The sequence below is a fragment of the Oncorhynchus mykiss genome, chromosome 7, assembly GCF_057628025.1.
Source record: "Oncorhynchus mykiss isolate SJ-2025 chromosome 7, ASM5762802v1, whole genome shotgun sequence".
Classification (NCBI taxonomy): domain Eukaryota; kingdom Metazoa; phylum Chordata; class Actinopteri; order Salmoniformes; family Salmonidae; genus Oncorhynchus; species Oncorhynchus mykiss.
In genome coordinates, this window is record NC_143028.1 from 78123572 (window position 1) to 78146540 (window position 22969).

A 22969-nucleotide genomic window follows, 5' to 3' on the forward strand; every position below is an offset into this window, starting at 1 on the left:
TCTTCTTTATGTAGATCTTCTTTCTGTAGATCTTCATTCTGTAGATCTTCTTTCTGTAGATCTTCTTTCTGTAGATCTTCTTTCTGTAGATCTTCATTCTGTAGATCTTCATTCTGTAGATCTTCATTCTGTAGATCTTCTTTCTGTAGATCTTCTTTCTGTAGATCTTCATTCTGTAGATCTTCTTTCTGTAGATCTTCATTCTGTAGATCTTCATTCTGTAGATCTTCTTTCTGTAGATCTTCTTTCTGTAGATCTTCTTTCTGTAGATCTTCATTCTGTAGATCTTCTTTCTGTAGATCTTCTTTCTGTAGATCTTCTTTCTGTAGATCTTCTTTCTGTAGATCTTCTTTATGTAGATCTTCTTTCTGTAGATCTTCTTTATGTAGATCTTCATTCTGTAGATCTTCATTCTGTAGATCTTCTTTCTGTAGATCTTCTTTCTGTAGATCTTCTTTATGTAGATCTTCATTCTGTAGATGCCTGAAAATAATCATCAACTTCTTTCTGTTGTTGTAGACTATACAGATTATCTATCTAATTTGATCATCCCGTTGTTGTGGGAATTGTAGACATATATATACATACATACATACATACATACATACAGTGGGGGAAAAAACTATTTGATCCCCTGCTGATTTTGTACGTTTGCCCACTGACAAAGAGATGATCAGTCTATAATTTTAATTGTAGGTTTATTTGCACAGTGAGAGACAGAATATCCAGAAAAATCCATGTCAAAAATGTTATAAATGGATTTGCATTTTAATGAGGAAAATAAGTATTTGACCCCCTCTCAACCAGAAAGATTTCTGGCTCCCAGGTGTCTTTTATACAGGTAACGAGCTGAGATTAGGAGCACACTCTTAAAGGGAGTGCTCCTAATCTCAGTTTGTTACCTGTATAAAAGACACCTGTCCACCGAAGCAATCAATTAATCAAGCAGATTCCACTCTCCACCATGGCCAAGACCAAAGAGCTCTCCAAGGATGTCAGGGACAAGATTGTAGACCTACACCAGGCTGGAATGGGCTACAATACCATTGCCAAGCAGCTTGATGAGAAGGTGAGAAGGTGACAACAGATGGTGCGATTATTCACAAATGAAAGAAACACAAAATAACTATCAATGTCCCTCGGCATGGGGCTCCATGCAAGATCTCACCTCGTGGAGTTGCAATGATCATGAGAATGGTGAGGAATCAGCCCAGAACCACACGGGAGGATCTTGTCAATGATCTCAAGGCCGCTGGGACCATAGTCACCAAGAAAACAATTGGTAACACACTACGCGGTGAAGGACTGAAATCCTGCAGGTCCCCCTGCTCAAGAAAGCACATATACATGCCCGTCTGAAGTTTACCAATGAACATCTCAATGATTAAGAGGACAACTGGGTGAAAGTGTTGTGGTCAGATGAGACCAAAATGGAGCTCTTTGGCATCAACTCAACTCGCCAAGTATGGAGAAGAGGAGTGCTGCCTATGACCCCAAGAACACCATCCCCACCGTCAAACATGGAGGGGGTATTTTTCTGCTAAGGGGACAGGACAACTTCACCGCATCAAAGGGAAGATGGACAGGGCCATGTACTGTCAAATCTTGGGTGAGAACCTCCTTCCCTCAGCCAGGGCATTGAAAATGGGTTGTGGATGGGTATTCCAGCATGACAATGACCCAAAACACACGGCCAAGGCAACAAAGAAGTGGCTCAAAAAGAAGCACATTAAGGTCCTGGAGTGGCCTAGCCAGTCTCCAGACCTTAATCCCATAGAACATCTGTGGAGGGAGCTGAAGGTTCAAGTTGACAAATGTCGGCCTTGAAACCTTAATGAATTGGAGAAGATCTGCAAAGAGGAGTGGGACAAAATCCCTCCTGAGATGTGTGCAAACCTGGTGGCCAACTACAAGAAACGTCTGACCTCTGTGATTACCAACAAGAGTTTTGCCACCAAGTACTAAGTCGTGTTTTGCAGAGGGGTCAAATACTTATTTTCCTCATTAAAATGCAAATCGATTTATAACATTTTTGACATGCGTTTTCTGGATTTTTTGTTGTTATTCTGTCTCTCACTGTTCAAATAAACCTACCATTAAAATTATAGACTGATCATTTCTTTGTCAGTGAGCAAACGTACACAATCAGCAGGGGATCAAATACTTTTTGATTACGACCAAATTCACATACAAATGTGAGTTATATCTGGAGTACTTCTCCTGTCTTATCCGGTGTCCTGTGTGAATTTAAGTATGCTCTCTCTAATTCTCTCTTTCTCTCTTTCTTTCTCTCTCTCGGAGGACCTGAGCCCTAGGACCATGCCTCAGGACTACCTGGCATGATGACTCCTTGCTGTCCCCAGTCCACTTGGCCGTGCTGCTGCTCCAGTTTCAACTGTTCTGCCTGTCCTGCAACTGTTCTGCTCCAGTTTCAACTGTTCTGCCTCAACTGTTATTATTTGACCATGCTGGTCATTTATGAACATTTGAACATCTTGGCCATGTTCTGTTATAATCTCCACCCGGCACAGCCACCCCTCATAGCCTGGTTCCTCTCTAGGTTTCTTCCTAGGTTTTGGCCTTTCTAGGGAGTTTTTCCTAGCCACCGTGCTTCTACACCTGCATTGCTTGCTGTTTGGGCTGGGTTTCTGTACAGCACTTTGAGATATCAGCTGATGTACGAAGGGCTATATAAATACATTTGATTTGATTTGAGTTATAGCTCTGACATTCGCATTGAAAGCAAGTCTAAGAAGCAGAATATCTATCTGGGCTTTTTCTATGCTACACATTCTAAAATTATACATTTTAATTTCGGTTTTGTACACCAGTTTCAAACACCTGAAAATACAATATTTTTATTTGTGGAAATTACATATCACAGTGGTTTAGATGGTAAAAATGGCTCTCTACACTATACATGTTTGTTTTGCAACATAAACTGGAATGAGGTGATCTATTAGAATTTTAGCAGCTAGGAAATGGAGGCGTGATTTCTGCATAGTGCACCTTTTAGAGACTGATGTCCAACCTATAATTTTACACAATGCATCCTCATTCTCTTCCTCTCCTCTCAAACAACTTGTTTCAAATTGATGGGCACTAATGAAGACAGTGTATTACTGTGGTGTGAAATTATGATGACATTTTTTAAAGAACGCAAATAATTAGTAAGAACACCTTTGGTCGTTATGTTGATGTCACCATGTTGACTTTAGAAGCAGTATTGCATTAGCTAGCTAAGATTGAGAACATCGATTTTATCTAGTTAACTTTAGCATTGCTATCAATTTTTCACAAAATTTGCTAGCTAATGACCATATTGCCATCTGTCTAAATTAATTTGGACAACACAGTAATGAAGTTCTTGTCACGTTCGTCTTAAGAATTATCGGACCAAGGTGCAGCGTGATATGGTCTCCACATATTTATTAACTGAAACGCACAAAAACAATAAAGAATGAACAAAACGTGAAGACAATGGACTGCTAACAGGCAACTACACATAAACAAGATCCCACAAAACACAGGTGGGAAAAATAACTACTTCAATATGATCCCCAATTAGAGACAACGATTACCAGCTGCGTCTAATTGGGAATCATACAAAACACCAACATAGAAAAAGAAACTAGAACACAACATAGACATAGATATACTAGATCACCCCCTAGTCAAGCACTGACCTACTACACCATAGAAAAACAATGGCTCTCTATGGTCAGGGCGTGACAGTTGTTTCCTACAAAATGTTTGCCTACTTTAGCAATGTCATCGCATTTCCAAGCCCTATAGGGTAATTTAGACTAAACAGTCATTAGATGTCTACCTTCGACCATCAATATGGCTGCACCGTCTGTAGAACATTGATAACAAACGGCAACGGGGCAAACGAGTGATGTGCATTTGGAAAGTAGTCAGACACCTTGACTTTTTCCACATTTTTCTACGTTTACAGGCTTATTCTCAAATTGATTTCCTCATCAATCTACACACAATACCTGATAATGACAAAGTGAAAACCGGTTTTTAGAAAATGTTTAAAATGTATAAAAAATATATATAATTAAATACCTTATTTACATATTCAGACCCTTTGGTATGAAACTCGAAATTGAGCTCAGGTGCACCCTGTTTCCATTGATAATCATTGATGTTTCTACAACCTGATTGGAGTCCACCTGTGGTAAATTAAATTGATTGCACATAATTTGGAAAGACTGTCTATATAAGGTTCAACAGTTGACAGTGCATGGCAGAGCAAAAACCAAGCCATGAGGTCGAAGGAATTGTCCATTGAGCTTAGAGACATAATTGTGTCGAGGCACAGATCTGGGGAAGGGTACCAAAACATTTCTGTAGCAAGAACACAGTGGCCTCCATCATTCTTAAATGGAATAAGTTTGGAACCACAAAGACTCTTCCTAGAGGGGCTTGGTCAGGGAGGTGACAAAGAACCCAATGGCCACCCTGACAGAGCTCCAGAGTTCCTCTGTGGAGATGGGAGAACCTTCCAGAAGGACAACCATCTCAGCAGGACTCCACCAATCAGGCCTTTATGGTAGAGTGGCCAGACGGAAGCCACTCCTCAGTAAAAGACACATGACAGCCCGCTTGGAGTTTGCCAAAAGACACCTAAAGACTTTGACTGTGATAAACAAGATTCTCTGGTCTGATGAAACCAAGATTGAATGCTTTGGCCTGAATGCCAAGTGTCACGTCTGTAGGAAACCTGACACCATCCCTACGGTGAAGCATGGTGGTGGCAGCATCATGCTGTGGGGATGTTTTTCAGCGGCAGGGACTGGGAGACTAGTCAGGATCAAGAGAAAGATGAACAGCGCAAAATACAGAGAGAGATCCTTGATGAAAATCTCCTCCAGAGCGCTCAGGACCTCAGACTTGGGTGAAGGTTAACCTTTCAACAGGACAACAACTCTAAGCACAGTCAACACAACTCAGGAGTGGCTTCGAGACAAGACTCTTACTGTCCTGGAGCCCAGCCAGAGCCCGGACTTGAACCGGATCGAACATCTCTGGAGAGACTTGAAAATAGCTGTGCAGCGACGCTCCCCGTTCAACCTGACAGAATTTGAGAGGATTTGCAGAGAAGCATGGGAGAAACTCCACAAATACAGGTGTGCCAAGCTTGAGGCATCATACACAAGAAGACTCTAGGCTGTAATCACTGCCAAAAGTGCTTCAACAAAGTGATGAGTAAAGGGTCTTATTTTTCAGCTTTTTATTTTTTTAACATTTGCATAAAATGTCGAAACAGTTTTTTGCTTTGTTTTTATGGGGTATTGTGCGTAGATTGATGAGGGAATTTAATCTATTTTAGAATAAGGCTGTAACGTAACAAAATGTAGAAAAGGTCAAGGGGTCTGAATACTTTCCGAACGCACTGTATGAAAGCCATCAATAGTTTTTTTTCTGTCTCGTCCGTCTGTCTCCGCATTATAGCATATTATACTGCAGACACACTTAAAGGGGGTCAATCGCTAGCAACGTCCATAGCAACAAGACTGACTAGAGACAAGCGAAACAGATTTATAGAATGACCTAGGTCAGAAAGTCAATATCAAATAATATGTCTCCAGCGATCGTGTGAAGAAAAATAAAATGTGATTTATTTATGTTCAAAATATAGGCTGAGAATCTGATTGGTTCTCCTGGTCGGTGTATACTACATTGATAGAAAGTAAAAAGGAAAGTTGTTTTGAAAAAGTTTTGGATTCATGATTACCCTGCTATTCTTCATAAATAAAGACAATTGGAAATTAGTATACAGGACACTGCAATATTTCCATTCAAATCCTTTTTAGTTCTGTGTTAGCAGTTATTACATTGTAATTTCTACAGCAGCCATTTTGCCTCTGTTGAGCTCTTTGTGTACCGAGGAGAGCGCTACAAACACCCAGCAGCTCATTTTAACCTCACAAGCAAGGAGAGACACACACACACATACCCACCCCCCACGAACACACACACACACACACACACACACACACACACACACACACACACACACACACACACACACACACAATGGCAAGGAGGTGGGCTCAAACAGAACAGTAGGTGGGAGCAAAGTTTGTTGCCACTTTGCTTGAGCAAACCAAACCTATTATTTATTTGTGTCAAATGAATCGTACTGAAATGCAGATCTAAAAACATTATTAAAATAAAATCAATGAGATACAAATGGGAAAAAAACACTGTATCCATATCATTAACTGCTCCATTTGACTGTAAAACCTTGTCTACATTTACCCTTTCAGTCATTTCTTTCTTCTCCAGACCTGGAAGTGCTTTCAACCATAGTAGGTACACAACCACATCACACTCATTGCAAGTAAAATCTTCTTTAAAAAAAATAACCCTCTAGACCCTCTTGAACTTTTGGATAATGCACTATGCCTTATAAATGTGATTGACTACAAGAGGCAGAGAAAGGCCAATTGTAATATGTGTTATTTTAAGGGTGGCAGGTAACCTAGTAGTTAAGCATGTTGGGTCAGTAACTGAAAGGTTGCTGGTTTAAGTCCCCAAGCTGAGTAGGTAAAAAAAATCTGGCTTTCCTTTGAGCAAGGCACTTAAGTTGCTCTGCAAAACAATGTCTGCTAAATTAATTAAAAAAACATGTTTCAAATAAGTTAATTCAATTAAAGGGATTGTGTGTTCTCTGTGTGGTCAAGAAAACGCACTGTATTTAGAGAAGACACACACACACACACTGTCGAAGAGATATTAGCATGAGAAGAGCTACCACATGGAGGGACAGACTGACCATCTGTTGTCATTAAATATTTGAGATATTTTCCTGGAAAACCACACCTGATTCAACGTGTAAACTAATCATCAGGCCCTCAGTGAGTTATGATCACGTATGTTTGTCCGGGGCTACAATATAAATAATAATGTGTGCTGTTGGGGTACTGGAGGACTGGAGTTGGAAACCACTGTTGGAGGTACTGGAGGACTGGAGTTGGGAATCACTGTTGAGGGTACTGGAGGACTGGAGTTGGGAATCACTGTTGAGGGTACTGGAGGACTGGAGTTGGGAACCACTGTTGAGGGTACTGGAGTTGGGAACCACTGTTGGGGTACTGGAGGACTGGAGTTGGGAACCACTGTTGGGGGTACTGGAGGACTGGAGTTGGGAACCACTGTTGGGGGGACTGGGGTTAGGAACCACCGTTGGGGTACTGGAGGCCTGGAGTTGGGAATCACTGTTGGGGGTACTGGAGGACTGGAGTTGGGAATCACTGTTGGGGGTACTGGAGGACTGGAGTTGGGAATCACTGTTGAGGGTACTGGAGGACTGGAGTTGGGAATCGCTGTTGGGGGTACTGGAGGACTGGAGTTGGGAATCACTGTTGAGGGTACTGGAGGACTGGAGTTGGGAATCACTGTTGGGGGTACTGGAGGACTGGAGTTGGGAATCACTGTTGAGGGTACTGGAGGACTGGAGTTGGGAATCACTGTTGGGGGTACTGGAGTTGGGAACCAGTGTTGGGGGTACTGGAGGACTGGAGTTGGGAATCACTGTTGGGGGTACTGGAGGATTGGAGTTGGGAATCACTGTTCGGGGTACTGGAGGATTGGAGTTTGGAACCATTGCACTAGGGTTAGGGTTGGACCTACAGGACTGTCGCTGTCGCTCTCCCAGAAGCATGCAGGTGTAGAGGAGCTGAGGGGAAGGGGCATGTCTCTACCCTGCCCGGTGAGAGAAAAAGGGGGGAGAGATGTAAGAGCGTGGGTAAGCAAACCTGGTCCTGCAGGCACTTCATGTTTTTGATTTAACAAATCTGGAAGACCAGGTGTGTTGTTATTTAGGCATTCACTGAACTGATTAATTAGTTCAGTTGGTCAGGTGTCGTGTCTAGTTGTGACAAATCCTGCAGTACCTGCATCACTCTAGGAACAGGGTTGTCTACCCCTCTGTTAAAGTATAGAGTTGATGTCTGCGCCCCTTGCGAAATCAAATTAGCATAATAACACATCTAAATAAAACATCTGTCAGTTTAAGACAAGCTATAGATTTCTGGGTCTCTCCATCCTATCCGGCAATGTCGCACTTCCGCATCTGCGGTGAAAGGTGACAGAGCTAGAGAGGTGTTTGTCAGACGGTGAGAAGGCAGATAAAGTGTGTTTAAAAAATAAAAATAAAAAGCAATCACTTGCATGTGAAAACACAAAATCCTACTCATTACCACACCTGCTGAATCAAGTCCTTTTGTTTTGAGCCGACCACACCGACAGAGCGGGGCACGTGGCTCACGTGTAGGAGGGATCCCGGTTCCAAATGGAATGAAATGAACCTTCAGCCTGGTACTAAACATGCCTACACGCACGCCTGGCCGAGATGAACCCAACCCCCTTAATCTGCTGCCTCTTCAGAGGAACAATTTAGGAGAGAGAGAGAGTACATAGTCTTATCACTAATGTATACCAGTATAATTGCTAGTGTTTTGGCTCGAAATTGGGAAGTTTATTGAGGAAAATCCATTACTAACCATTATAAAAGAAATTGAGGAGCCGGGTGTTGTAGAAACCTTTAAACCCCAGCGAGTTGCAAATATAAAATGCATGACGGATTTAAGTATGGCTCTCTCTGTAGTACACGGCAGGACAGGGAAGCGAACTCGGGTCGAGACAGTAAGGTTATCAGACTTGGTGGGTATTGTAACATGGCTCGTATAGAGAGGATATCTACAATTCTTTCTTGTGGATATTTTGTCTCAAATTTCCATCGGCATAATGACAATGGGCACAACAGGCAGAGTAAGTTCAGATGACATTTTATTCAACATTCATAGCCTCGGGCAGCAGGGTAGCTTAGTGGTTAGAGCGTTGGACTAGTAACTGGAAGGTTGCAAGTTCAAATCCCCGAGCTGACAAGGTACAAATCTGTCATTCTGCCCCTGAACAGGCAGTTAACCCATTGTTCCTAGGCCGTCATTGAAAATAAGAATTTGTTCTTAACTGACTTGCCTGGCTAAATAAATGTACAGATGACGGATCTTAATATGACCCATTTTTGTAACAGGAGGAACATTGTTATATTTAGACTCTGCCGGTGGGCAGCTGGAAGCGGTGTTTGTAGGCTATACTGTACATTACCATACCTAGGGGGCTATGGTTTGGGGAAGGCTATGCAAACCAACCGATCTCATACCCAATGATAAAATTGTAAATTGGGAGGTGCTGGAACAAAAAGTGAGCCCAAAGAGGGGGCTCTGAGGTATCGGAACGCATTATTTATTTTTATAACAAGGCGTTGAATGCATTGTCATTGCTGGCATAGTGCAGTAGAGTAGAGAGAGGCGCTTGGATAAATTGCACACGTGGGGGAAAGTTGCTGTTGCCTAGGGTTCAGGAAAAATATGGCCTTTTGTAAATTCCATGCAATTCTAAAAAAAAATATATGACTGGAGAACTTAGCACAATCTTTTTTTAATACCGCACAAATTATCGAAATGACAGGCTATACTTTGACACTGAGAATTGGAGATCAATAAAAACGGTGTTTTCAATTCATCAATAGCCTAGACCTACTGTAGTTGTGTGGAAACACACGTTGGGTGAGTCAGTTTCGCTCACCCAATGATGTACAGCTCACTCACCCACAGATGCACAGCTCACTCACCCACGGATGCACAGCTCACTCACCCCTTGATGCACAGCTCACTCACCCTGTGATGCACAGCTCACTCACCCTGTGATGCACAGCTCACTCACCCAATGATGTACAGCTCACTCACCCACGGATGCACAGCTCACTCACCCACGGATGCACAGCTCACTCACCCCGTGATGCACAGCTCACTCACCCCGTGATGCACAGCTCATTCACCCTGTGATGCACAGCTCACTCACCATGTGATGCACAGCTCACTCACCCTGTGATGCACAGCTCACTCACCCTGTGATGCACAGCTCATTCACCCTGTGATGCACAGCTCACTCACCATGTGATGCACAGCTCACTCACCCTGTGATGCACAGCTCACTCACCCACGGATGCACAGCTCACTCACCCCATGATGCACAGCTCACTCACCCCGTGATGCACAGCTCACTCACCCTGTGATGCACAGCTCACTCACCCTGTGATGCACAGCACACTCACCCAATGATGTACAGCTCACTCACCCACGGATGCACAGCTCACTCACCCACGGATGCACAGCTCACTCACCCCGTGATGCACAGCTCACTCACCCCGTGATGCACAGCTCACTCACCCCGTGATGCACAGCTCACTCACCTCGTGATGCACAGCTCACTCACCCCGTGATGCACAGCTCACTCACCCCGTGATGCACAGCTCACTCACCCTGTGATGCACAGCTCACTCACCCTGTGATGTAAAGCTCACTCACCCTGTGATGGCCGATGCCCTCGTGCCAAAACCTTATATTGCTCCTTTCACTTTGTTAAAAAACAAAATGCTTGTTTGCTCAAAAAGGTCTATTTGGAAGTTGATAACATGGTAGGCTACAGACAGATCAGTCTTCTCTTTTCAGCAGGATCTGTGTTTTTCCGTGATTTCTATTTGAAATATTGGGAAAGGCCTGTTTTGGTTGCATGCTGGTCACTGACAGAATTGCCGCAAATTCTCAACTGTTGGCATGCCTTGTTATTGGGCTATACACAATCCAGAGCTGGGCTATTTAAAAAATAAATAAACTATTGATCCTCTGTGGCTAAATTATAGGCCTCCTTCTGGTGTCGTATTCGGGAATAATTTGAATTTATTTCTGAACAGACAGCAGTTATTCTATAAATTTGGCAAATGCATTTAAATTAATCTGGGGTGCTGCAGCACCTCCAGAACCCTTCCCCCGTGGCTATGATTCTATAAGGACATCAATTATGAAGTGCAACAATGGAGAGATGAGAGGTGCAGGCTCATGTCTATCAGAGCAGAGAGAGAGAGAGAGAGAGAGAGAGAGATCACAGAAAAGTGAATCTCATTCTAGTTCTGTGAGAGAGATTACAAGTGTTATTCTCTCACCACAGCAATGGCCACTTGTTGGTCTATACTGGCTACAATGTTGTGCAAATCAGCAACCCGGTCCAGCCCAACACAAATCAATTCTTAGAATATTAGGCACTGTTTTCACAAGACATTTTTTTAAAGGGGCAGCCAGGATAATTACAAGATGATTCGACTTGAATTACTCCGATAGCTTTTATTAGAATGTTTACATTGCAAACAGTTAATGACTTTTTCATGCCAGGAGAAGTACCGGATCCTGGCAAATAGTTTCTGTGGAAACCCACCCAGAAAAGTGCAGGATCCTGATCTGGGAAGATCTGGCTCAAATGAAGCACTGCTCATACCATCATGTATTCTTAAGGCTTGCTAGAGCATTGAGAACTGCTGTACCGTAGCACAGTGGTCTGAGCAGCATTGCTTAGTCTCTGAGCGTCACCAATTAGCGCCCAGTGCTGAGTAATCGTTTTGACACTTTGTATGAATGGGAAGTAATATTGATGTAGCCTACTGTTAATATTTAACCAATCCACAGGCAGCTGCCTCCAAATGCACCTACCTTAGTAGGTTACTTCCATTTGGGATGCGATTCACAGGCAGGTGATAGCGTATTCACATTCCCCCGAGCTGTTTGTAGCCACTGTGGCAATTCAGAAAACAACTATCCCAAAATAGAAATATCTGACACGAATAGCAAGTAACAGAATCGATCTCCTCAGTACCTGTTAATGAATTAAGTTGACACAGACCAGAATAATTATCGTACGTTTTAAGGCAGAGACTATTTAATTGTATAATAGAAACATCTTTAATGCATAAGAGCAGGTGCAAGGTAGATCCGTCTCTGATCGCAGTCAGCTCCCAGAGTAAATGGTTCCACGTCCCTTATATAGTGGGAGGTGGTAATACAATCTTCTTCTTCTTTTTCTTCTTTTACACAACAGTTATTTTATACAAGGAACAGTTCCAGAACACATTGGCCTTGTGTTAGGGTGCAATGATAACAGGAGTCTATGAAATGCATGACATCACAGTCCAACACAGAACAACAACATAACCCTTGAGAAGATACAACAGCTCACCCAAATATCTGCCACAACAAATTGATGGAAAACGTATCATACAGGGGATGATTTCTGGATCTTGAAAACTTGATTGCTGATAAGCAAAAACACTTTGGGACTATGTCAACAATGGACTAATGAAACAAATACCAAAAAGATAGTTTGAGTGGAGTTTCTTTCATTATGAAATTATAACAAATATTAGTAACATCCCACCCATGAGACCACTAGAGGGCGATTTGAACATTAGACTGCAGGAAAGGGCTACATCTGTAGGGTGGGATGTCCTTCAACCTGGAATAAGACAAGTGGGGAGAAATTAACCTCACTGTAAGGGCGTTCGTCTGTAGGAGGAAGAGAAGCGGACCAAAGCGCAGCGTGGTGGTTATTCATGTTTTAATAAATCACTACACATGAACAAACTAACAAAAACAAGAAATGTGAAAACGCAAAACAGTCCTATCCTGTGACAACAAACACAGTGACAGGAGCAATCACCCACAAACACACAGTGAAACCCAGGCTACCTAAGTATGATTCTCAATCAGAGACAACTAATGACACCTGCCTCTGATTGAGAACCATACTAGGCCGAAAACATAGAAATGCCCCAAAACATAGAAAAACAAACATAGACTGCCCACCCAACTCACACCCTGACCATACTAAATAAATACAAAACAACAGAAATAGAGGTCAGAACGTGACAGTACCCCCCCCCAAAGGTGCGGACTCCGGCCGCAAAACCTTGACCTATAGGGGAGGGTCTGGGTGGGCGTCTGTCCGCGGTGGCGGCTCTGGCGCGGGACGCGGACCCCACTTCACCATTGTCTTAGTCCGCCTTATTGTCCGCCTCCCTGGCTTACTCACCATGGCCACCCCTCTCAATGACCCCACTGGACAGAGGGGCTGCTCGGGACAGAGGGGCAGCTCGGGACAGAGGTGAAGCAGCTGCTCGGGACAGAGGGACAACTGCTCGGGACAGAGGGGCAGCTGCTCGGGACAGAGGGGCGATAGCAGCTCGGGACAGAGGGGCGATAGCTGCTCGGGACAGAGGGGCGATAGCTGCTCGGGACCGAGGGACAGCTGCTCGGGACAGAGGGGCGGCAGCAGCTTGGGACAGAGGGGCGACAGCTGCTCTGGACAGAGGGGCAGCTGCTCGGGCGGCCCCTGGCTGACTGGCGGCACTGGCGGCCCCTGGCTTACTGGCGGCCCCTGGCTGACTGGCGGCACTGGCGGCCCCTGGCTTACTGGCGGCACTGGCGGCCCCTGGCTGACTGGCGGCGCTGGCGGCCCCTGGCTGACGGGCGGCGCTGGCGGCCCCTGGCTGACGGGCGGCGCTGGCGGCCCCTGGCAGACGGGCGGCGCTGGCGGCTCCTGGCAGACGGGCGGCGCTGGCGGCTCCTGGCAGACGGGCGGCGCTGGCGGCTCCTGGCAGACGGGCGGCGCTGGCGGCTCCTGGCAGACGGGCGGCGCTGGCGGCTCCTGGCAGACGGGCGGCGCTGGCGGCGCTGGGCAGACGGGCGGCGCTGGAGGCGCTGGGCAGACGGGCGGCGCTGGAGGCGCTGGGCAGACGGGCGGCGCTGGCGGCGCTGGGCAGACGGGCGGCGCTGGCGGCGCTGGGCAGACGGGCGGCGCTGGCGGCGCTGGGCAGACGGGCGGCGCTGGCGCCGCTGGGCAGACGGGAAGCTCAGCTGGCGCTGGGCAGACGGGAAGCTCAGCTGGCGCTGGGCAGACGGGAAGCTCAGCTGGCGCTGGGCAGACGGGAAGCTCAGCTGGCGCTGGGCAGACGGGAAGCTCCGGCAACGCTGGAGAAGAGGAAGGCCCTGGTAGCGCCGGAGAGGCGGGAGGCTCCGGCAGCGGCGCCGGACAGGCGGGAGGCTCCGGCAGCGGCGCCGGACAGGCGGGAGGCTCCGGCAGCGGCGCCGGACAGGCGGGAGGCTCCGGCAGCGGCGCCGGACAGGCGGGAGGCTCCGGCAGAGGCGCCGGACAGGCGGGAGGCTCCGGCAGAGGCGCCGGACAGGCGGGAGGCTCCGGCAGCGGCGCCGGACAGGCGGGAGGCTCCGGCAGCGGCGCCGGACAGGCGGGAGGCTCCGGCAGAGGCGCCGGACAGGCGGGAGGCTCCGGCAGCGGCGCCGGACAGGCGAGAGGCTCCGGCAGAGGCGCCGGACAGGTGGGAGGCTCCGGCAGCGCTGGAGAGGAGGAAGCCCCTGTAAGGATGGGCCGGAGAGACAGCCTGGTACGGGGGGCTGCCACCGGAGGGCTGGTGCGTGGAGGTGGTGACGGATAGACCGGGCCGTGAAGGCGTACTGGAGATCTTGAGAGCAGGGCTGGCACCAACCGCCCTGGCTGGATCTTCACCCTAGCCCGGCAGATGTGGGGAGCTGGGATGTAGCGCACCGGGCTAAGCACGCGTACTGGGGACACCGTGCGCACAACTGCATAACACGGTGCCTGACCAGCACCACGCCCGCCACAGTTAGCACTGCTAGGAGCACTGTAGTGCTGAGATGGCACAGGACGTGCAAGGCTAGGGAGATGCACAGGAGGCCTGGTGCGTGAGGCTGGCACAGTCTTCACCAGACCCCTCGCACGCACCTCAGGATGAGTATGGAGAGCTGACCCCGGTGCCATTAAATCCCTGACACGCTCCGTCGGGCGAATGTCGTGCCTCATGCACCAAACCAGCAAGTCCCTCATATCACTCTCCTCCAATTTCCCCATTAACTCCTTCACAGTCTCTGCTTCGCTCACCTCCAACACCAGCTCTGGTTCTGAGCTCCTCCTTGGCTCCTCACGATAAACGGGGGGAGTTGGCTCAGGTCTGACTCCTGACTCTGCCACACTCCCCCTGTGCCCCCCCCCAAGAAATTTTTGGGGGTGACTCTCGGGCTTCCATCCGCTCTGCCGTGCTAGTTCCTCATAATGCCGCCTCTCTGCTTTTGCTGCCTCCAGCTCGGCCTTGGGGCGGCAATATTCTCCTGGCTCTGCCCAGGGTCCTTTCCCGTCTAGAATCTCCTCCCAAGTCCATCTCTCCAAGTAGTGCAGCCTCTCCCACTGCTGATTTTGCTGCTGCTGCTGTTGCTCCTCCTGCTGCTGCTTTTGCTGCTGCTGCTGTTGCTCCTGCTGCACCAGTCGCTTCTCCTGCTGCTGCTGTTGCTGCTGCCTCTGTTTACCACGCCGCTTGGTCCTTGGTAGGTGGGTGATTCTGTAAGGGCGTTCGTCTGTAGGAGGAAGAGAAGCGCACCAAAGCGCAGCGTGGTGGTTATTCATGTTTTAATAAATCACTACACATGAACAAACTAACAAAAACAAGAAATGTGAAAACGCAAAACAGTCCTATCCTGTGACAACAAACACAGTGACAGGAGCAATCACCCACAAACACACAGTGAAACCCAGGCTACCTAAGTATGATTCTCAATCAGAGACAACTAATGACACCTGCCTCTGATTGAGAACCATACTAGGCCGAAAACATAGAAATGCCCCAAAACATAGAAAAACAAACATAGACTGCCCACCCAACTCATGCCCTGACCATACTAAATAAATACAAAACAACAGAAATAGAGGTCAGAACGTGACACTCACTGCTCAAATTTCAGTGCTGGTTCAAGTTGCTGAAGCCACAACTACCTTTATTAAAATAATGTGCAGTCGTTTTGTAAACAGTTTTGCATATTTTTTAGGCTTGGTCAAGTTGTTTACGTTAAGAGTAGAATAATTTAGCCTTTTAACTAGTAACACCAACGGTGCAACACAATAGGGAAAGTGACAGGAGTAAGTTACAGCTAGCAAAACAGACTCATCAACAGAAGTCATAAATAACTTGGCTGGCTAGCAAACCTAGATTGAATAGAATACAGCTGGTCAGATGTTGTCAATATGTTTTACTCCAAATGAGTCGGGCCGCCAACCCAATGAGTAAAACGTGATCAGTTGCACACTTTAGTCCCTGAAAACAAAATGGAAGTAAAAACTATTTGTCAGATCTCTTTAGCTGGCTAGTATGTTCACCAATTTATGATTTAAAAACCTTTAGGGTCCTCACAATTGACACATTGCTGAATCGATGGTTAGTTAGTTTAGTTGTTCATCTCTAAATAGCTAATAAGCAGGATGAGATCGCCTGCTGTTGCGTCCAAGGGGATCCTTGGGACGTACTTACCCCATTCAAGTTGAAAATTAAAATAGTTATGGGACGGGATCCCGGATAACACTGACCTACAGTTGAAGTCGGAAGTTTACATACACCTTAGCCAAAGACATTCAAACTCAGTTTTTCACAATTCCTGACATTTAATCCTAGTAAAAATTCCTTATCTATGGTAGGTTAGGATCACCACATTATTTTAAGAATGTGAAATGTCAGAATAATAGTAGAGAGAATCATTTATTTCAGCTTTTATTTTTTTCATCACATTCCCAGTGGGTCAGAAGTTTACATACACTCAATTAGTATTTAATAGCAATGCCTTTAAATTGTTTAACTTGGGTCAAACATTTCAGGTAGCCTTCCACAAGCTTCCCACAAAAGTTGGGTGAATTTTGGCCATTCCTCCTGACAGAGCTGATGTATCAGGTTTGTAGGCCTCCTTGCTGGCACACACTTTTTCAGTTCTGCCCACAAATTTTCTATAGGACTGGGGTCAGGGATTTGGCCTCTCCAATTCCTTGATTTTGTTGTCCTTAAGCCATTTTGCCACAACTTTGGAAGTATGCTTGGTCATTGTCCATTTGGAAGACCCATTTGCGACCAAGCTTTAACTTCCTGACTGATGCCTTGAGATGTTGCTGAGCAGCCTTTCAGGTTATGGTGATATAGGACTCATTTTACTGTGGTTATAGATACTTTGTACCTGTTTCCTCCAGCATCTTCACAAGGTCCTTTGCTGTTGTTCTGGGATTGATTTGATCTTTTCGCACCAAAGTGCATTCATCTCTAGGAGAAAGAACGTGTCTCCTGCCTGAGCGGTATGACGGCTGCGTGGTCCCATGGTGTTTATACTTGCGTACTATTGTTTGCACAGATGAAAGTGGTACCATCAGGCGTTTGAAAATTGCTCCCAAGGATGAACCAGACTTGTGGAGGTCTACAACTATCAGTCAATTTAGTGTATGTAAACATCTGACTCACTGGAATTGTGATACAGTGAATGATAAGTGAAATAATCTGTCTGTAAACAATTGTTGAAAACATGACTTGTGTCATGCACAAAGTAGATGTCCTAACCGACTTGCCAAAGCTATAGTTTGTTAACAAGACATTTGAGGTGTGGTTGAAAAACAAGTTTAATGACCCCAACCTAAGTGTAAGTTCATTTCCGACTTCAAATGTGCATGGGATTGAGACATGCCAATTTTGACATCCTGCCTAGAAACTCTGCCTTAATAAGCAGCTTCCTTATTATCACCAGCAATGTCTCGTATATGCGCTAAATTCACCCGCACAGCTGATATCTCGTTAAACCATCAATATGCCATAAATTCAACTGCACAGCTGATGTCTCGTTAAACCATTATTGGCCACCTCCTTACCGCTCCCTAAAAGATGAAGTCAGTATCCTGCTTGCAACCAAAGTCTTTCAGGTTAGAGGTCCCATGTGGCTCAGTTGGTAGAGCATTGCGCTTGCACTGCCAGGGTTGTGGTTTTGATTCCTATAGGGGACCAGTATACTGCTCTGGGTAAGAGCATCTGCTAAAATGTAAGTTATGTTCTTGCCTTGCTCGAGCCAAGCTCTACACCACAACCATGAACGTTAGTTTCTTCTCTGCAATGAGTATGGATCTGAGTACTTCACTGAATGTGAACACATTCCATTGGTCCAGAAACCAATAGGTTTGTTAACATCATCATCTTTAATTTGTTCACAAAACAGCAATTTAAGAAGATCTAAATGCGTGTTTCCATGAAAACTGATTGAGATTGAGTGATTGGCATGCAGAATGCACGTTTCACTGGTAAATAATGAAGTATTATCATTCACCATTCACAGAGACAATGGACTACATTGATATTAACCTAACTTGGTATTTGTGGGAATTAAAAATCGAAAATGTTCTTGAGACGAGATGTGTGGGCATATAGGCAGATGGTGCACTGTATGCACATATTCTATAATTACATTCGATCTGTCAGTATAAACTTTGATTGAAAAATGATGTTGTTTAATTATTTATTTTTCTGCGCTCCCTCACCTAACATTGCAGTAAACAACTGCTCCTCGGCTACAGAGGGATGTAGCTCAGCTTCTGAATGGCATAGAGCCAATCCACAAATGTTCCATATGCATCAGTGACACATTTTACAGCTTGTTTCTATCATAAAGCATTGTTGACGAAAGCGTCGTTGTAGATGGTTTTATATTTTGTATAAATGTTTTATGTAATCAATAAAACCAGATGCGAAATAAAAAAATGATACCTCTGATCCTCCTTCTCGTCTTCATGCCAGGTCTCTCTCCATTCAGAGACATCAGTACCAAGCCTGTCAGTCAGAGTGCCAGGTCTCTCTCCATTCAGAGACATCAGTATCAAACCTGTCTGTCAGAGTGCCAGGTCTCTCTCCATTCAGAGACATCAGTATCAAGCCTGTCTGTCAGTCTGGACTTTGTCACATCATCTTGCTAGTCTCCATGTGCTGGCTCCACAAACTGTACAGTATGTTTCTGTGAACACATACACACATAGTCACTGTTCTATTACCAATGGCAGTTAGGATAGGTGATATCTGACAAACAAACAGGTACTATGTTGAAGTTTGACTAAACCTACCAAATTCTGGTCTCCTCATCGACAACCATTGGTGATCTGGTAAGAGGTGAGGGTGGAGGTGAGGTCTTTTCCAGAGCCCCATTGATGGGCAAAGCAGCGTAGATCAGCTCCTGAGCCCTCATCAAATATACTGGTCGGTAACTCACACACACACCATACATGTGAGAGAATGTAAGAGTAAGAAACAGTGTGTTCTATCTGTAAAAATATATATATACAGTTGAAGTTGGAAGTTTACATACACCTTTAGCCAAATACATTTAAACTCAGTTTTTCACAATTCCTGACATTTAATCAGAGTAAAAATCCCTGTCTTACGTCAGTTAGGATCACCACTTTATTTTAAGAATGTGAAATGTCAGAATAATAGTAGAGAGAATGATTTATTTCAGCTTTTATTTCTTTCGTCACATTCCCAGTGGGTCAGAAGTTTACATACACTAAATTAGTATTTGGTAGCATTGCTTTTAAATTGTTAAACTTGGGTCAAACATTTTGGGTAGCCTTCCACAAGCTTCCCACAATAAGTTGGGTGAATTTTGGCCCATTCCTTCTGACAGAGCTGGTGTAACTGAGTCAGGCTTGTAGGCTTCCTTGTTCACACACGCTGTTTCAGTTCTGCCCACAAATGTTCTATAGGATTGAGGTTAGGGCTTTGAGGTGGCCACTCCAATACCTTGACTTTGTTGTCCTTAAGCCATTTTACCACAACTTTGGAAGTATGCTTGGGGTCATTGTCCATTTGGAAGACCCATTCGTGACCAAGCTTTAACTTCCTGAATGATGTTTTGGGATGTTTCAATCTATCCACATCATTTTCTGCCTCATGATGCCATCTATTTTGTGAAGTGCACCAGTCCCTCCTGCAGCAAAGCACCCCAACAATATGATGCTGCCACCCCCGTGCTTCACAGTTGGGATGGTGTTCTTCTGCTTGCAAGCCTCAGCGTTTTTCCTCCAAACATAACGATGGTCATTATGGCCAAACAGTTTCATCAGACCAGAGGACATTTCTCCAAAAAGTACGAGTTTATCCCCATGTGCAGTTGTAAACCGTAGTCTAGCTTTTTTTATGGCGGTTTTGTAGCAGTGGCTTCCTTGCTGAGCGGCCTTTCAGGTTATGTCGATATAGGAACTCGTTTTACTGTGGGTATAGATACTTTTGTACCTGTTTCCTCCAGCATCTTCACAAGGTCCTTTGCTGTTGTTCTGGGATTGATTTGTACTTTTCTCACCAAAGTATATTAATCTCTAGGCGACAGAACGCGTCTCCTTCCTGAGCGGTATGACAGCTGCGTGGTCTCATGGTGTTTATACTTGCGTACTGTTGTTTGTACAGATGAACGTGGTACCTTCAAGTGTTTGGAAATTGATCCCAAGGATGAACAAGACTTCTGGAGGTCTACAATTTTTTCTGAGGTCTTGGCTGATTTCTTTTGATTTTCTCATCATGTCAAGCAAAGAGGCACTGAGTTTGAAGGTAGGCCTTTATATACATCCACAGGTACACCTTCAATTGACTCAAATGATGTCAATTAGCCTATCAGAAGCTTCTAATGCCATGACATAATTTTCTGGATTTTTCCAAGCTGTTTAAATTCACTGTTAACCTAGCGCATATAAACGTCTGACCCACTGGATTTGTAATACAGTGAATTATATCTGAAATAATCTGTCTGTAAACAATTGTTGGAAAAATTACTTGTGTCATTGTCACGTTCTGACCTTTATTTCCTTTGTTTTGTCGTTATTTAGTATGGTCAGGGCGTGAGTTGGGGTGGGCAGTCTATGTTTGTTTTTCTAGGATTTTGCGATTTCTATGTTTCGGCCTAGTATGGTTCTCAATCACAGGCAGGTGTCATTAGTTGTCTCTGATTGAGAATCATACTTAGGTAGCCTGGGTTTCACGTTTTGTTTGTGGGTGATTGTCTATGTTAGTGGCTTGTGTCAGCACAGTTCTCATTTTAGCTTCACGGTCGTTATTCATTTATTGTTTTTGTATAGTTTGTATTCAGTGTTCAGTGCTTTCTTTAATTAAAAAATCATCATGAACACATACCACGCTGCATTTTGGTCCACTCCTTACGACGATCATGACAGTCATGCACAAAGTAGATGTCCTCACCGACTTGCCAAAACTATAGTTTGTTAACAAGATACTTGTGGAGTGGTTGAAAAACGTGTTTTGACGACTCCAACCTAAGTGTATGTAAACTTCCGACTTCAACTGTATTCGTAGTCACTTTAACAGTTTTACAGTCATGTACATACTACCTCAATCAGCCCGACTAACCGGTGCCTGTATATAGCTTCGCCACTGTCATAGCCCCGCTACTGTATATAGCCTCGCTACTGTTATTTTTCACTGTTGTTTTTATTTCTTTACTTAGCTATTGTTCACCTAATACCTTCTATATACTTAAAAATTGAACTGTTGGTTAGATTCTGTAAGTAAAGTATTTCACTATTTGGCGAACGTGACAAACGTTAATTTGAACTTTGATTTGAAGCATGCACGAGAGCACCAGCTGTTCTGGATGACAGTGTGATTACACTCTCGGTAGCCAATGTGAGCAAGACCTTTAACCTGGTCAACAGGTTAACAGGTCAGGTTAACAGGTCAAGTGTCTTCTTCACTGACAATTTCAATCTCTCCCTGATCGTGTCTGTAATACCTATGTGTTTCAAGCAGACCACCATCGTCCCTGTGCCCAAGGAAGCAAAGGTAACCTGCCTGAAATTATTACCGCCCGTAGCACTCACATCAGTAGCCATGAAGTGCTTTGAAAGGCTGGTCATGGCTCACATCAACAGCATCCTCCCGGATACCCTAGACCCACTCCGGTTTACATACCGCCCCAACAGATCCACAGATGAAGCCATCTCAATCACTCTCCATACTGCCCTTCCCCACCTGGACAAAAGCAACACCTATGTGAGAATGTTGTTCATTGACTACAGCTCAGCGTTCAACACCACAGTGCCCACGAAGTTCATTACTAAGCTAAGGACCCTGGGACTAAACCTCCCTCTGCAACTGGATCATGGACTTCCTGGATCCTCTGTCATTCTGATCCTCTACACAGGGGCCCCTAAGGGGTGTGTACTTAGTTCCCTCCTGTACTCCCTGTTCACCCACGACTGCGTGGCCAAACACGACTCCAACACCATCATCAAGTTTACCGATGACACAACAGTGTCAGTGTCATCGACAACGATGAGACGGCCTATAGGGAGGAGGTCAGAGAACTGACAGTGTGGTGCCAGGACAACATCCTCTCACTTAATGAGCAAGACAAAGGAGCTGATGGTGGACTACATGAAAAATGGTTCTCATTGACGGGGTTGCAGTGGAGCGGGTCGAGAGTTTCAAACTATCATAGTCAAGACAATCATTAAGAGGGCACGACAAAAGTTTCTATAGCTGCACCACGGGGAGCATCCTGACCGGTTGCATCATCGCCTGGTATGGCAACTGCTCGATGTCTGACTGTAAGGCGCTACAGAGGTTAGTGCAAACGGCACAGTACATCACTGGGGCAAGCTTCCTGTCATCCAGGACCTATACACTAGGTGGTGTCAGAGGAAAGCCCATAAAATTGTCATAGACTCTAGTCACCCAAGTCATATACTGTTTTCTCTGCAGCCGCACGGCAAGTGGTACCGGAGCGCCAAGTATTGGACCAATAGGCTCCAGCTTCTACCCCCAAGCCATAAGACTGCTTAACAATTAATCAATTGGCCACCGGACTATTTACATTGACCCCCCTCCATTTGTTTTGTACACTGATGCTACTCGCTGTTTGTTATCATGAATAGTCACTTCACCCCTATCTACATGTACAAATCAACTCAAGTAATCTGTACCCCCTCATACTGATTCGGTACCGGTACACCCTGTATATAGCCTCGTTATTGTTATTTTATTGTGTGACTTCTGATTATTTTTTACTTTGGTTAATTTGGTAAATATTTTTTTCACTTCTTGAACTGCACTGTTGTATTCGGTGCATGTGACAAATAGATTTGATATGCTAACTATCCATAACAGTCGTTGAAGTTCAGAAGTGAGACACAATTATTTTTAGCTAGCTAACCAAATTACGCCTGCAACGAAGCTGCT

The 22969-nt window shown here is 45.2% G+C and overlaps 1 pseudogene across 1 annotated transcript in view; it reads left to right on the forward strand.

Annotated features, from left to right (window-relative positions):
• Window positions 1–1030: 1030 nt before the first annotated feature.
• The window catches only part of LOC110529053 (uncharacterized), a 37236-nt pseudogene continuing 15297 nt past the window's right edge, over window positions 1031–22969 (forward strand). Inside the window, exon 1 of the transcript XR_016497505.1 lies at window positions 1031–1069. The product of XR_016497505.1 is annotated as an uncharacterized LOC110529053 (transcript). The remainder of the gene's footprint in view (window positions 1070–22969) is intronic.